The sequence below is a fragment of the Telopea speciosissima genome, chromosome 1 (assembly GCF_018873765.1).
Source record: "Telopea speciosissima isolate NSW1024214 ecotype Mountain lineage chromosome 1, Tspe_v1, whole genome shotgun sequence".
NCBI classification, from domain to species: Eukaryota; Viridiplantae; Streptophyta; class Magnoliopsida; order Proteales; family Proteaceae; genus Telopea; species Telopea speciosissima.
In genome coordinates, this window is record NC_057916.1 from 87,388,477 (window position 1) to 87,404,933 (window position 16,457).

The 16,457-nt window shown below is 44.4% G+C and overlaps 2 protein-coding genes across 11 annotated transcripts in view; both read left to right on the forward strand.

Annotated features, from left to right (window-relative positions):
• Positions 1-16,457, forward strand: part of LOC122661124 (uncharacterized calcium-binding protein At1g02270) — a 66,616-nt gene that overhangs the window by 43,249 nt on the left and 6,910 nt on the right. The gene's annotated exons all lie outside the window — the stretch shown is intronic.
• The window catches only part of LOC122661169 (IAA-amino acid hydrolase ILR1-like 5), a 60,882-nt gene continuing 56,848 nt past the window's right edge, over positions 12,424-16,457 (forward strand). For both annotated transcript variants that reach the window (XM_043856513.1, XM_043856506.1), the window contains exons 1-2: positions 12,424-12,439; positions 15,199-15,204. The gene's annotated coding sequence lies outside the window, so the exon portion shown is untranslated. The remainder of the gene's footprint in view (positions 12,440-15,198; positions 15,205-16,457) is intronic.

The following is a 16,457-nucleotide window of genomic DNA, read 5'->3' on the forward strand; positions in this document are numbered from 1 at the left end:
GTGGGGAGGAAGGGCGTAGTCAGTTTAAGGGAAATGGTGGAGGGGTGGAGATGGTAGCGATATAATCAGGGGGTAGAAGAGAGGGTCAAAAGAAGGGGAGGGAAAGATGAGAGAGAGTTAGTGTGGGAACAGAGAGTTAGTCGGGGGAGAGGGAGAGGGTATGGCAGAGGGGTATTCGGTATTTTTGACATATATCGAGCACATAGATCGAGATTCCCTCCTATGTGTCTCTCCTATTTTGGTTAGGATTGTTAGTTTGTTTTTCATACTTTAGTTAGGATTTTATGTTACCTTATTAATCGAATGCCATCTTCTGTTTTAAATAATAAAATACCCTTTTCTATCTTTTACCCCAATACTTATTTACCACTCCACCACGAGTTTTTGGTTGTGTATGTTTTGAGCACATTTTTCAACCTACCATTGATAAACTATCTCCTCGGTCCATTAAATGTGTTTTCCTTGGTTACTCCCGCACTCAAAAAGGGTATAAATGTTTTGATCCCGTTTCTAATAAGCAGTTTATTAGTGCGGATGTCACCTTTTTTGAAAATACCCCTTATTTTTCTCATTCTTCTGTACCATCCATTGTGAACAATGAAGAGCTTCTAGGTCCTCCCCTACCTATGACCATTCCACTCACCTCACCTTCACTGGTTCAAGTTTATAATCGTTGCAATCATCGCCCAACAATCTTACCCACCACTAACCCTACTTTATCAACACCTACTGTTCCAAACCCTACACCGGTTCCCCTACCCCCTGCTCCCAGTGTTCCGGAATTGCCATCTACTACAGTAAACATTGCTCCTCCTGCCACTCAATCTGATTCTGATGCTGAAGGCTCTATCGACTTACCAGTCACTATCCGTAAAGGTACTCGCTCTTGTAATCAGAAGTCACACAAATCTTTAACTGCTTACCCTATTGAGCTGTATGTTTCCATTTCACATCTTCCATCCTATTATTACCCACTTGCTTCCGCTTTATCTACTAACTTCGTGCCTAAAACCCGTAATGAGGCCCTTTCTCACCCTGGTTGGAAGGCTACCATGGATACCGAGATGGATGCTTTATTGTCTAGACATAGTTGGACTCTGGTTTCTTTACATACTAGGAAGGATCTTGTTAAGTGTCGGTGGGTTTATACTATCAAATACATTCTGGATGGTTCTGTTGAAAGGCTTAAAGCCCGCTTGGTTGCTAAAGGCTATACTCAGACTTACGGTGTTGATTATTTTGAGACTTTCTCGCCTGTCGCTCGTTTAAACTCAATTCGTATTATTTATATGGCTGTTAATTTTGACTGGCCATTATATCAGATGAATATCAAAAATGTTTTTCTTTATGGTGATCTCCAAGAGGAGGTTTATATGGAGCAACCTCCAGTTTGCAAGCTTCGTAAAGCAATTTATGGATTGAAACAATCCCCATGGGCATGGTTTGATAAGTTCAGCTCTATTGCCTCTAAGGTTAGGTTCTCACAGTGTTATTCTGATCATTCCGTTTTTGTTCGTCGTGAAGGCTAAAAAATGGTGGTGATGGTAGTCTATATGGATAATATTATTATATATGATAATGATGATTCTGGTATTGCTCAAGTTAAATCATATCTTCATCAGCATTTTCAGATGAAAGACTTGGGGGTGCTCAAGTATTTTCTTGGTATTGAAGTGTTGCGAAGCAAGAAAGGTGTTAGCTTATCTCAAAGGAAATATGTTCTTGACCTTCTGACTGACACTGGAATGCTTGCTTCCAAACCTGCAAATACTCCCATGGATCCACACCAAAAGCTTGGATCTGTTGAGAGTGAGGATTTTTCCGATGTTCATCGGTATAGAAGATTAGTTGGGAAACTTAGCTATCTTATTGTCACTCGCTCAGATATATCCTTTGCCGTTGGAGTTATTAGTCAGTTCATGCAACATCTAAAGAAATTACACTGGGATGCTGCTTGCCATGTGTTGAGATATCTAAAAGGTGCTCCTGGTAGGGGTCTTATTTATCGGCCTAATTGACATGCTAATCTGGTTGGGTTTTTTTATGCTGATTGGGCTGGTGCTGATAATGATAGACGTTCCACTACTGGTTATTGTACTTTTGTGGGTGGTAATCTGGTCACTTTGAAGAGCAAGAAACAAACTACTGTTGCTCGATCAAGCGCTAAGGCTGAATATCGAGCAATGGCACATACTACAGCTGAGTTGATGTGGGTAAAATCATTGCTCCAGGAGTTGGGATTTCCTATAACTCAACCTATGAAGATGTTTTGTGATAATGAAGCTGCTATTTTTATTGCAAGTAATCTAGTGTTTCATAAAAGAACTAAGCACATTGAGATTGATTGTCACTTTGTTCGTAATGCTGTTATGAAGAAGTTGATCTTGACTCCTTTTGTCTCTACTACCAATCAACTTGGTGATATGTTTACTAAGCCGCTGTTTGGACCTGCCTTTCGAAGGAGTTGTTCCAAGCTGGGTTTAGTTGATTTGTACTCTTCAGCTTGAGGGGGAGTGTTGACATATATTTAGCACTTAGGGAAGAGGAGAATCTCAATCTAAATATCAAGATTCCCTCCTCCTATGTGTCTCTCCTATTTTGGTTAGGATTGTTAGTTGTTTCTCCTACTTTAGTTAGGATTTTCTAGTCTTAGTTTGAGTTTCCTTATTCTAGTTCTATTATAACTAGGAGTTAAATTTTATATTTCAGATTGTAACTAGGATACCTAATTAAGTTAGGAATTCCTCCTTTAATTGTAATTTCACTATATAAATAAAGGCCTGGTGAGGGAGACGGTCAAGCTCGATCTCTCTTGACTGCTCTCCTCTCCTCCCACTTCCTCTCTTCCATTCTCTCTCGGTTTTGGTTCTGGTTTTCTTTATTTAATTCTGTTACAGGTATGGTAGGAAGGGCAGAGAGGTATTAGGTTTGATGTTCCTCTCGAATCGAATAGGGTGAAGGGAGGATCGAAGGGTTTTTCTTTTTCTTTTTGCCCATTGCCCTCTCTCAAGAGGGGGTTTCAGTAAGGGGAAGGGAGTCGTAGTTGTGTGGTCTCTTGTCATTCTTACTGAGATGTATCAGTTTCTGGAGTTTTTTAAAGAGAGATTTTTGGTTGTGTGTCAAACAAGCATCTCGCATATGTGACCTTATCACAGTTGTGCATCTAAGAAGGTACCCCCTCAAATCATAGTTCGAGAACTCACGAGATCTCGTTGAGTTTCTCGGTTTTTGGAAAAAAGGAGACGAGACCTTAGGCGAGTCCCAAGAGTGTGAGATCTCGCCAAGATCTTGGATCTCGGTTTGAGATATCGTTTTGAACCATTTTTATGAGGCATCTTGTCCATATCTCGCCTTGGCGAGATCTCGGGTTGACCCATGGAAATGACCCATCTACTATGTATTTACTTACCTAACTCGACAGAACTCTTATATGCTTGTTGTGGAGCACTATATGCAACATTACAACAACACTATGTCATGGGAAGACTATGTGACATTAGTGGGGACTGAATACTTGATTCAAAGTCATTTTATGTGATGATAGTTGTAACACTGTTAAACAGTTTGATATATCACTTTAACATTTCTAATTCTTATTTAAGTTGTTTAGTTATTAATTGAATGTTTTGCTTGCTTTCTATTACTAAATTATGTGTAGAGTAGGGTATTTTAGTACATCATCGCCTACCAACTTATGGTCCGAAGTGAAACTCATATTTGGACTTTGTTTTGCAAAATCTGATAGTGCCATTGTGTTTAAATGGTTTAAAATAGGTTGAATACCAAATTTCAAACCCAAACTAGGTCTAAAACGCACCGAGATGAGGCTTCGAGTCGGAAAAAAAAAATGCACCAACTCGCCGAGATCTCGACTCGGTTTTTCTCAGAACCGAGTTGGTTCCGAGATCCAAGTTTTAGAACCTTGCCTCAAATAAGCATATTCTGGCATATGGCTCCTTGAGAGGCTGGTTCGGTCACAAAAGCTTATGATCGCACCCTTTTCTATAGAAAGAAAGTGAGTGAGCCCAACAGAAATTAAAATCAGTTCTTCTGTAAGGATTAAAAATCTCAACTCAACTCAGCTTATCACAACTAAATGGGGTCGGCTAAATGGATTGTTTTTCTCCAATCATCTCTATTCAAAGCCATACTTGTTACTAGTCCTAAGCTATACATGGATACTTTTTCTCCAATCTTCTTTAAGGATTGAAAATCTAATCCTCTCAAATCTAATAACTTCGAGATTTTAGTGTTTTTGTACTATTATTATAGTACTTGCAGAATCCTAGAATTTCATCTAAATTTTGTTCTATTTCTCCAGTCAATTTAGTAATTTGGGAAACAGAAATCTGTACTTACTGGGTTGACCTAGCTATGAAGATATATTTTAAGCAAGTCAATACCACATTTTTAATTCACCATTTAAGTAATAGAACCACTATAAAAAATTTTCTAATGAAAAACCTTTACTATTTTCAACCATGGCTTTGGCAGTTTACTTTCTATTCTGGAAGTGCAGGGCAGCTGGTTTGGAATCTTTGGATAGTTTGATCAACGTAGGATTTGCAAAAGTGTGTGAAACTTATTTGGACTGATTCATAATTGAGTACATTATAATTCCAAAAAGTCTCAGAAGGGACCAAATTATATTGAGGTCTCTTGCTCAGTTCGGTATTAATTTGGTTTCTTTGAAAATTCTGTTTTAAGTTTATTTTCAGCTTCATCATAGCTGGACAATTGTGGTAGGATATGATATCTGCTTGCCATCCTGAATCAGGAAATGTCAAATGCATGTTGCACTCCATATTTTACTGATATGGACCAGGAAACCAAATTTTATAACTAATCCAGAGAATAGCTTTGTTGCATAGTAGTCACATGTGAATGAGAGATTGTTTTATACACTCGTAGAAGATATTATCCATAAGAAATGACTATTTCTGTGACATAACTGTTAGACTACTACTCTCTCTTTCTCCCTTGAGAGAGGGAGAATCAAACTTGTCGGTAATTTCCAGCACCTTTTCTGCTCCTTTATATAAAGGGAACATTCTTCCCTTACACTCTCAATCAGTTGGATTTTAGGTTGGGGATGCAAGTAAGAGAAGAAGAAGAAGATGAAGGAGAAAGAGATGAGGAAGAGAGGAAGAAGAGAACAAGAGAGTGAAGGGAGAGATGTTTTGGTTGTAATTGTTGTGTGTGAGGGTATTCTCCACACAGCTATATTACTTCATTGATAATGATAAACGTATCACATCCAACTCCCTAGGGAGGTAAAAGGTAAAAAGGGGAAAAATAAAGAAAATACATAATAGTACTGCTAGAACTTAACCAGTTCCTAAAATACCCTTAGACCAAAACATCTAATAACTCTAATGCTCCCCCTCAAGCTGGAGAATAAATATCATGCATTCCCAACTTGCATAAAAAGATACCAAACTGAAGGGAGGTAAGCCCTTTGGTGAAGATATCCGCCAGTTGATCGCCAGTCTTCACAAAGGGAGTACAAATGTAGCCAGAGTCAATCTTCTCCTTGATGAAGTTTCTATCCACTTCAATATGCTTGGTTCTGTCATGTTGCACTGGATTGTGAACAATACTGATGGCTGCCTTGTTGTCATAGTAGAGTCTCATAGGGCCTTCAGTATCAAAACCCAATTCGTGAACTAGTCTTTTCAACCATATGAGTTCACACGCTCCATGAGCCATGGCCCTAAATTTTGCCTCTGCACTGGGATCTCTACAATAGGCTGTTTTTTGCTTCTCCATGTAACCAAATACCTCCCACAAATGTACAATAGCCAGAGGTAGATCTCCTGTCTGTGATGGATCCAGCCCAATCAACATCGGTAAAACCTTCCACTCTCAAGTGATCATGCTTGGCATACAACAGTCCTTTCCCTGGAGAAGACTTCAAATATCTGAGAATATGATATGCAACATCCAAGTGGCCACTTTTGGGGGCATGCATAAATTGACTCACCACTCCCACTGCATAGGAAATATCTGGGCGTGTCATGGAAAGATAAATAAGCTTCCCCACTATCCTCTGTTACTTTCCTGCATCAACAAGAGAGGGACCACATTCTTCTCCTAGTTGGTGGTTTTGCTCAATAGGGGAACTTGGTGGTTTGCAGCCTAACATCCCTGTCTCTGTCAACAAATCAAGGACAAACTTCGTTGATTCCTCTCTTGGACCTTGATACTTCAATCCCTAAGAAGTACTTCAAGGGGCCCAGATCTTTGATTACAAACTATTGAGCCAAGTAGATCTTCAGTTTATCTATCTCAGCTGTATCATCTCCAGTGACAACAATATCATCAACATAGACAATAAGGGTTGTAATGGTACCATTGCCCCGCTTAGTAAAGAGAGTGTGGTCAGCTTGACTCTGGGAATACCCATTCTTCAGAATAGCCTGCCAAAAGCGCTCAAATCATGCCTTCGGTGACTGTTTGAGACCATATAGTGCCTTTTTGAGAAGACACGCTTTCCCTTCTGCTGAAGGTATTTTGAAACTTGTTGGAGTTTGCATGTACACTTCCTCTTCCAAGTCACCGTGAACGAAGACATTCTTGACATCTAACTGATATAATGGCTAATCTTTATTGGCAGCCAATGATAAAAGAACTCTTATAGAGTTGTGCTTAGCCACAGGAGCAAATGTTTCTTGATAGTCAATTCCATAGACTTGACTGTACCCCTTGGCCACCAACTTTGCTTTGTATCTCTCAACAGTACCATCAGATTTATACTTGATTGTGTAGACCCATCTGCATCCGACTGGGACACGTCCCTTGGGAAGATCCACCAATTTCCAAGTACTATTCTTCTTAAGAGCCATCATCTCCTCAGACATAGCTTATCTCCACTTTGGGTCAGACATAGCATCAGTAACATTCTTGGGAATAGAAGCAGTAGAGAGAGCAGTAATAAAGGCAAGACTTGTAAGAGAAAGAGCATCATAGGAAACAAACTGGGCTATAGGATTAGTACAAACTCTTTTCCCTTTTCTAACAGTAATAGGAAGGTCTAAATTAGATGGAAGAGAAGGGATGTCACTTGATTGAGGAGAATGAATCTCAGGATGTGGATTTGGATCCAAAGAGGACTCTTGGCAGATCTTCTTTCCTTTACTCTTCAAACTTTCACCTTTTTTGTACTGAATGTGGTAATCCTTCTCATTACCAGAACCACTTTCAACAACAACCAATTCTGGTTCAACAATAGTATTCACACTTGATATCATCAGTATCAACCACATCCATAGTCCTGTGTTTTCCAATGTCAAGCATAAAAGGAGAGATAGGTAGAGGAGAATGATGGAAATTAGTAGCCTGTTCATTTCCACAATTCTCCCACTGAAGAGGATGCTAAGAAGGGACAAAGAAAGGGACAGATTCAAGGAAGGTGACATCTTTGGAGAGAAGACACCGACGAGAAGAAGTATGATAGCACTTGTAGCCTTTGGAAGTAGAAGAATACCTAAGAAAGAGACACTTGAGAGCTTTGGGATCAAGTTTAGTGCGATGGGGTTTGTTAATACTTAACATGCATGTCCTCAAAACCATGACCCCCCTTCCTCCTCCCTCCTCCACCTCCCCTCCGGCCTCCACCACTCCCCACCTTGCCTCCACCACTCCTCCTGCCGGCACAGCCACCTCAACCAACAACACTGCCCTCCCTGCCACCTCATCCCCAGCTGCCACCGCAACCACATCCTCTAACCCCTCCACCTCATCTGTTACCACCCCTAACCTTGCCACATCCTGGTCATCTCTGTTGTCCAAACCTCCTTCCTCCTCGGCTGCTAGTTACTCTCTCCACTTCATCGAGCCTTCTTCGAATGAATGCTCTTCGTATGCTCTCTGTCCCAGCAGCCTTTCTTCACCAGAATCCTCTAAGTGGCAATCCTGCCTTCTCGGTCACTTTATTGGCTCAAAGCCCTCTTTCAATATTGTTAAGAGCTCACTCACCAAGCAATGGAAAGCCCAAGGGGCTCTAGACATTTTCCTGCTGGACACTGGTGTCTTCGTGTTCAAGTTCTTCTCCGAGGACATCAAAGCTCGCACACTTGAAGGTGCCCCTTGGCTCGTGGGCTCTAAACCAATTTTCCTGAGACAGTGGGACCCCTACATCCTTCTCCACAAGGTCGACCTCAGCTCCATTCCCTTATGGGTCTCCCTTCCTGGTCTCCCATTTCAATACTGGTCACAAGATTGCCTTAGCAGAATTGGCTCGGTCTTAGGGAAGCCTCTATACTCAGACTTCATAACTTTGAAAATGGACAGGCTCTCCTTCGCGAGAATTTGCATCGATATCTCTGCAAGTGTCCCCCCTCCCTCCTCTGTCACAGTTATGGAAGTCGATGGTTTCTGCTTTGAGCAGCCGGTTAAGTACGACTGGCTCCCCCCACACTGCCTACACTACAAGATTTTTGGCCATTACTCCAAGGATTGCTCCGGGAAAGCCCCTCTCTCTGCTCCGGTTTCAGCTACAGATTTGAACTCTTCTTCTGCTGCAACTACTCGAACAAGCATCTCCTTCGTTGGCCTAGAAGCAGTCTCAGTCGTTGCTGCAACAAATTGCTCTTCTTCTCTTCAAGTTTCCCCTGCGGCAACGAGCTCTGTTTCTCTTCAGGGAGCACAGACGAGCCTTCTCTTCAGGCCCACATCTCGTGGTCGAAGCCGCCGTCGCCGCCGTGCAATTCTGGAATCAGAATCTCCTTCTCGCAGAGCTCGAGCACCCTCGGACTCTTCGCCAACGCCGTACCTCTGCGAAGCTGCTGCTGATCTGGCTCTGCCTGCTGCCTCCGATGCCATCGCTGGCACTCCAAGACCCCAGGCTTCAGAAATCCCTACTGCGCTAAACGAAAATTTCTCCATTTTGGGCACTGCTACTGTGCGAAGTTCTTCAACGCTCCACGCTACCATTTCAAGGTCTATTTTGTCGTCGCTGACCTCTGTCGCAGGTCTGCCCAGGGCTCCTCTGCCCTTTTGTCCCTCCTCTGCAGGTAACGCTGCTCCTTTGCGAGGTCATCCACCAAACCCCCACCCTATTCGTCCCCCTGATCCTTCTGCACCCTTTTCACGATCCAGGCTACCCCCCCTTTTACCTAACCCACTTGGTCCCCCCTCCTTTCCCCTTTTTAACCAAACGCCCCCTCCCTTAAACCGGTCCACTAACTGCACTAGTTCTGAAGTTCCCCTGGCCCACCACTTGTCTAAACCGGCGCACTTAAACCTCATTCCATCTTATTTTTCTTATAACCTACCCATTATACCCCCTCCTTCCTCCTTAACCCCTAGACCCATCAACCCGCAACCTCCCACCTTTTAAACCCAAGAGCCCATTTACCCTTCTGACCCGTTTTGCTATAACCCATATCCTTCGTTGACCCATCACCCTCCCCTAACCCAAATCCGGCTTTCTCGCTCCACCTCTCCCACCCCCTCCCCCCCCCCTTTGCCGTGTCCCCACCCCCTCTCCCCTACCCCCCTCTCCCCTTCCCCCCCCTCCCCCTCCCCCCTTCCCCCCTTTCCCCGTCTTGTCCGCTGGGATCCCCCTCCCCCCCCTTCTACCCTCTCTCCCCTCCCCTTCCTCCACTCCCCCCCCCCCCTCTTGGGCCTTCCTAGCACTTGTGGCAATGTTGCTCTCTTACCCCGCCTTCGTCCTACTATCTTGTACTTCCGTAGGAGATTTAAGAGCGTTCCACCCCGCTCTTCGATGCCCCTCCCTCTCTAGTTTCCCCATGTCTGTCGGGTTCATATGGAATGTTAGGGGGCTTAATTCCTTGGCCAAGCACCAAGAAATTAAAGCCATTATCAAGAGCTCTCACTCCAATTTTTGCGCCCTCTTAGAGACTAGAGTTCTGCAGGAGAATGCCTCTCGCATTGCTGCCTCCATCGCCCCCTCTTGGTCCTTTCTCTCCAATTATAACCATTCCCCTAATGGTAGGATTTGGATTCTTTGGGACCCTCTGAAAATCAACATCTCCATCTCCCACTCTTCCCCCCAGATTCTTCACCTTCTCCTCTCTCTCCCCAATTCCAATGTTTCCTTCTCTCTCTTGGTTGTCTATACCTTTAATCGGGCTGCTGACCGCACCGCCCTTTGGGATGATTTGATCCACATCAAAGCGGGCATCGGGACTACTCCTTGGGGGGTAGGTGGGGACTTCAACGTGGTCAGATTTCAGTCTGAAAAGATTAGAGGATGGCCCCTTGACTACAGCTCTGTCAAAGCCTTCAGTGATTGTATCGATGACATTGACCTTATGGACCTTAGGTGGTCTGGCTCCTCGCACACTTGGAGCAACCGTAGAGGGGGAACCAACCGCATTGCTTGCAAACTGGATCGTCTTCTAGTCAATGATTCTTGGCTATCCTCCTTCCCCCACTCTCATGCCAACTTCCTTCTTCCTGGCCTTTCCGATCACAGCCCTTGCCATCTCCTCATCCAGCCTTACACCTCCTTTGGCCCTAAGCCTTTCAAGTTTTTCGACATGTGGACCTCGCACCCCCTTTTTCTTCTCACTTTCCTCTCTTCGTGGAGCTTTGCTGTTTACTGCCCCTCCCTCCCTCTCATTGCTTTTGCCAAAAAGCTCTATCTCACCAAATCCGCCCTCAAATCTTGGAACTCTACCACCTTTGGCAACATCACTTCCAGGGTCACCACCTGTCGGGCTGATCTTGCCTCTGTCCAATCCCGTCTCCAAGCTGACCCCCTCAACCTCTCTCTTGTTGACGACGAGAGAAAGCTCTCTGAAGAGCTCTCCTCTCTAGCCTCCTCGGAAGAAAGCTTTCTCCGTCAGAAGGCCCGTATCAAATGGCTTGAGCTTGGAGATTCTAATACGGCTTTCTTTCACCGTTCTCTGAAAGCTAGGCTTTGCACCAACTCCATCACCCTCCTCCTTGCTCGTGACGGTTCCCCCCTCTCCTCTGTCCCCGCTATCAAAGATGAAGCTGACTTTTACTTCAGCTCCATCTTCAACCCTCCCCTTCCCCCCTCCCCCCCTCTTCCCCCTGATCTTATTAACAAATTTGTCCCTTCGGCCCTGGCTAGCTCTCTTGTTGCGATCCTCTCTGACGAGGAAATAACCCAGGCCATCTTCTCCCATAAGTCCAACAAAGCCCCTGGCCCTAATGGTTTTATCATGGGGTTCTTCTTGAGCTGCTGGGACCACATCAAGGATGACCTGATCAAGGCTATCCGCAGCTTCTTTTTCAACCTCGGGCAGCTCAAGCAAGTCAACCAAACCTTCCTTTGCCTCATCCCCAAGAAGGAAGGGGCCTCTTCCCTGATTGACTTCAGGCCCATCTCTCTTTGCAACCTCCTCTACAAGTTCATTGCCAAAATCCTGGCAAACAGAATCAGGCTTGTCATTCCTTCCCTTGTCAGCCCCAATCAATCTGCCTTTATCTCTGGCAGAAGGATTGCTGACAACATCATTCTCTACTCTGAAATTGTCAGAGGCTTTGACAGAAAATCTCACTCCCCCGCTGCCCTCATGAAGATAGACCTCCACAAAGCTTTTGACTCCCTTAGATGGGACTTCATCTGTGAGGTGCTAGCTCAGATGGGTTTCCCTCCTTTCATCCGTTGGATCTTTGCCTACATTTCCTCTCCCTCCTTCTCTGTCATTGTTAATGGCTCCCCTGCGGGGTTCTTTAACTCCAAAGTTGGAATTCGTCTAGGATGCCCCCTATCCTCCTTCCTCTTCTCTTTGGCTCTTGAAGTCCTTTCGCGGAGTATCCAAGCCATGACTGACATCCATCTCATCTCCCCCATTCCTAAATGCAAAAGCCTCAATCTCTCTCACCTCGCTTTTGCTGATGATCTTATGATCTTCTCCAAAGCCTCTCCCTCCTCCATCTCTGCCATCATGGACTCCCTCCACCTCTTCGAGACCCTCTCGGGCCTTCGCATCAACCTCCTTAAATCCAAACTATTCCTTGCTGGTGTGTCGGAATCTGACAGAGATACCCTCTTATGGCTCACTAGCTTCTCCATTGGAGCCCTCCCAGTAAAATACCTTGGCCTCCCCCTCATTCCTGCCAGGCTCTCAAGCCACCATTGCACCCCCTTGTTGGACAATATCCGGAAGCCTCTCCAACTTTGGAAAGGCCGTCTTCTCTCCTATGCAGGTAGATTGGAATGTATCCGCTCGATCCTCCAATCTTCCTACATTTACTGGAGCGGCATCTTTGGTCTCCCAAAATCCACCATCAAGGCCATGGAATCCCTTTTCTGTGCTTTCCTCTGGAAAGGTAAGGAAACCTCTCATTTCCTTCACCCCATCAGTTGGAAATCCATCTGTCTCCCCAAATCCGAAGGAGGCCTTAGAATCCGTCGTATCCGCAACTCTAACACTGCGGGTATTCTGAAGTTGATTTGGAAAATCTCTTCTAAGCACGATTCCATTGGGTTAATTGGGTATACTCCCACCTCCTCAAAAAGGACTCCATCTGGACTGCTCCCACCCCTGCTGATTCCTCCTGTGTCTGGCGTAAGATTCTTCTTCTGCGCCCTCTGGCCCTTAGCGCCACCGCCTCCTCTATATCTAACGGGTCCTCTATCTCCCTTTGGCTTGACCCTTGGCATCCCAACGGTGTCCTTTATAATCTTCTTGAAGCAAGAGCTGTCTACTCCACCGACATTCCCAAGTCCGCCCCTCTCTCTATCATCATTGCCCATGGTTCTTGGACCCCTCCCTCCCCCTTCCCCCCCTCCCCGTTCTGGGCCTCTCTCCCTCCCCTCCCCCCCCCCATCCCCCCCCCCCTATCCGTGCGGACAAGACCATCTGGCTTCCCTCCACAAATGGCCTCTTCTCCTTTAAATCAGCCTGGAACCTAGCTAGACCCCATGCCCCACATGTCATTTGGCATAGATTTATCTGGTTCAAAGGCCACATCCCCAGACATAGCTTTCTAGCTTGGAGAGCCCTCAGACTTTGCCTCCCAACCCAAGCCTTCCTTCTTCAAAGAAAAATCCCAGTCTCCCCCTCCTGTATCCTTTGTTGGACCGGTCATGAAGACATAGATCGCCTATTTTTTGACTGCCCCTTCTCTTCTACCATTTGGAAAAAAGCCCTTACCTTCATTTGGCCTCGCATTAGGAGACCTCTTCCCTTTACCTGAGAGTAGCTTTGGTTGGACATGAGCTTTTCTGGGCAAACCATATGCGACACTATTAGGCGACTTGTTTTTGGTGCAACTCTTTATCACATTTGGATGGAAAGGAACCTTAGAAGATGGACCTCCAACTCTCGCTCGTTCAACTTGATTTGGAAAGCCATCTTCTTTGATGTCTCCTCCAAGCTTAGTGTTTTGCCTTTGAAGGCCCTCCCGGACACCCCAAGGAACAGGCATATTGTTGTTTCCTGGGGTTTAGATGTCTCTTTATTGAGAACCCGCTAGCGGGTTCGCTCTCCCCCCCCCCCCCTCTCTTCTCCCTTGTATATTTCCCCCCCCCCCCCTTCTTGTCCCTTTTCCTTTTGGTAATACAATTTTTTATTCACCAAAAAAAAAAAAACACTTAACATACACATAACAAACACAGCCAAAGACTTTGGGAGGAAGAGAGAAAACAGAAACCTGTGGAGATACGGTTTCTAAGGGAGATTTGGAACCAAGGAGTTTGGTAGGCATGCGATTTATGAGAAAAGAAGCAGTGAGAAGAGCTTCAAATCAAAAGGTCTTAGGAACATGCATACCAAAGAGAAGACTTCGAGTGACCTCCAATAAATGGTGATTTTTCCTCTTAGCTACCCCCATTTTGTTGGGGTGTGTCAACACACGCTAGCTGATGGATAATGCCATTGTCAGTAAAAAAGGTTTGGAGGCCACCAAACATGTACTCCCCCCTTACCAGATCGAACAATTTTGATTCAAGGATCAAATTGAGTAAGAATCATCTAAGAAAAATTTTTAAATGCATCATAGGCATCACTTTTATGCATACTTTGAGAACTCGGATCTTGGTACCAACTCGGTCCTTGGAAAAACCGAGTTAAGTCAAGATCTCGCCGAGTTGGTGCATTTTTTTTTTTTTGACTCGAAGCCTCAACTAGGGTTTTAGACCTAGTTTGGGTCTGAAACTTGGTATTCAGCCTATTTTAGGCAATTTAAACCCAATGGCACTATTAGATTTTACAAAAACAAAGTCCAAATATGAGTTTCACTTCGGACCATAGGTTGGTAGGCGTAGAGGGCGACGACGTACTAAAATACCCTACTCTACACATAGTTTAGTAATAGAAAGCAATCAAAACATTCAATTAATGTAAAACAACTTAAATAAGCATTAGAAATGTTAAAGTGTACAATACATCAATCTTTAAACAAATGTTACATAAAATGTGATACGTTAATGTATTCAACCCCAACCATATCCACATAAAATTCCCATGTCATAGTGTTGCTGTAGTTTTGCACATAGTTTGTCACAACACTCATATAAGTGTTGTCATCAACATATTTCAACTCCCCTATCCTAGGGTATAGAAGAGGCGGAGGCGGTTGGTTTGAGGCATGCGATCCACTGCTACTGTCATATTGAGGCATGTATGGGTATGGCTGGTTTGGGACTGGGAATATGGGCCCAAAACCAGACCCAGTGCTTTGATTGCCAAACTCATGTGTTGACTGCCCAAACTGACCCTAGCCACTGTATTCAGAACCGGTGCTCTTTTGGCCATAATCATAGTCATGATGAGGCTGAGATGAATGCCACGACTGTCGCTCACTAGTAGTATCTATACTCATGCTTCCGAAACTTGCAAGCATGGTGTTCATACTCATGTCATCATCCTGAGCCTGTGATTGTTTGCCACCCTTCTTTCTCTTGTACGTAGCGTGGTCACCATGGTCTCGATCCTCTTTGTGGCATGCGTAAACTGAGACTCACCTGTGTAACGCATAGGGTCCGCCTGCATTCCCACCTCATGTTGGTATTGCTCGCGCATCCCCTCATGACGATCATCATAATAACCACCACTTCGCATGCCACCACCACCAGCAGGGTCATCACCACCATCATCATCATCATCAGCAACAACAACACTTCCTATTGCAGCCTCAAAAGGTCTCGGTGACTCTGAATGTGCACGCCCCTCTTACGACATATAGTCATCAACATCTATACCGGTTACAGACGCAATGGTGGGGTCGGGCCTACCCCCAAGTTAATCCATATCTGGTGTACCACGATCCCTAACCCACTGGAATAGGAGATCCTCATCATCATCAGAGTCTTCCTGGAAAATGTTGGCTAGTTCGATGGGTTCTTTATCATTGGTGTCCATTCCTTCACGTATGTGCCTCATCCGTAGTCTCATATTGTAATGCACATACACTAGTTGCTCTAGTCGTTTGCTACCCAATCTGTTCCGCCTCTTCGAGTGGATCAATGAGAATGTACTCTAATTGCGCTCGCATCTGGAGGATGAACAAGTTTGTGAGAACACTCTCACTGCTATCTTCTTCAGGTTGGGTGAACTTGTACCATAAAGCACCCACCAGTCGGTTGCATTACAAATATAGAATATTAAGAATATGTACATTGTAAAGGGATAAAATTATAATTTATAAATGTAATGTCATGCCACCTACCAGGGTCTGACTTTTGTCTACCCTCCACTGCAGCTTTTCGACTGAAACTTGTTGAGGCCTCTCTGAAGTTTTGGATCTGTTTTTATTTCAAATTTCAAACATTGGTAGAGGCATTGGGCTCCAACTTCTTAATAACATTTTGAACTGCCACTAACAACTCTGTGTCAAGCCCAAGATTATGCGAGTACTGATATTTTGGATTCGGATAGTATGCTGGTAAAGTGGAAACCAAGAATATAACTTGTTAGCGATTTAATGCTTTTGAGTTTGAATATGTAAATGTAAAAACTCATATAAAGTGTGAAGTATGTTGAATTGTTGAACTCACCAGCTTTATGCAATGGATGACTCAAGTGCTTCTCCCACCACGCATCAATGATATTAGTATATGACCTTGTACTCCGGGGTATCACAGCTCTGACCATTTCCTTCATCTTCTGAAGGGAAGCATAAATGTGGGGCAAGGTAGGCTTCTTCTCTGTATCAACCATCCTTAGTACTGCCACCACTAGCCCTAATATGGCAACAACTTTATGCAAGTCCTTCCAGAATTGGTCACTTGCAATGGTATGTTGTGCTGGCCTCCCTTCTTCTGAATTAGACCTATACCAACCAAACCACTCTTCACTTGCAAACATAGACCTCAGACCTATCACCTTCGCCTGAAAGCTCTTCAATGTAATGTAATTGGTGGCAAATCGAGTGACACCAGGCCTTATTAAATCGCCATTGGCATAATCATGGTTATATACAAAAGTGGACACTTGTCTTGCCCTATTGACCATACTTGCTACCAAAGTTTTCTTCCCCATGTCTTTTAACATTAAATCAATAGAATGTGCTGC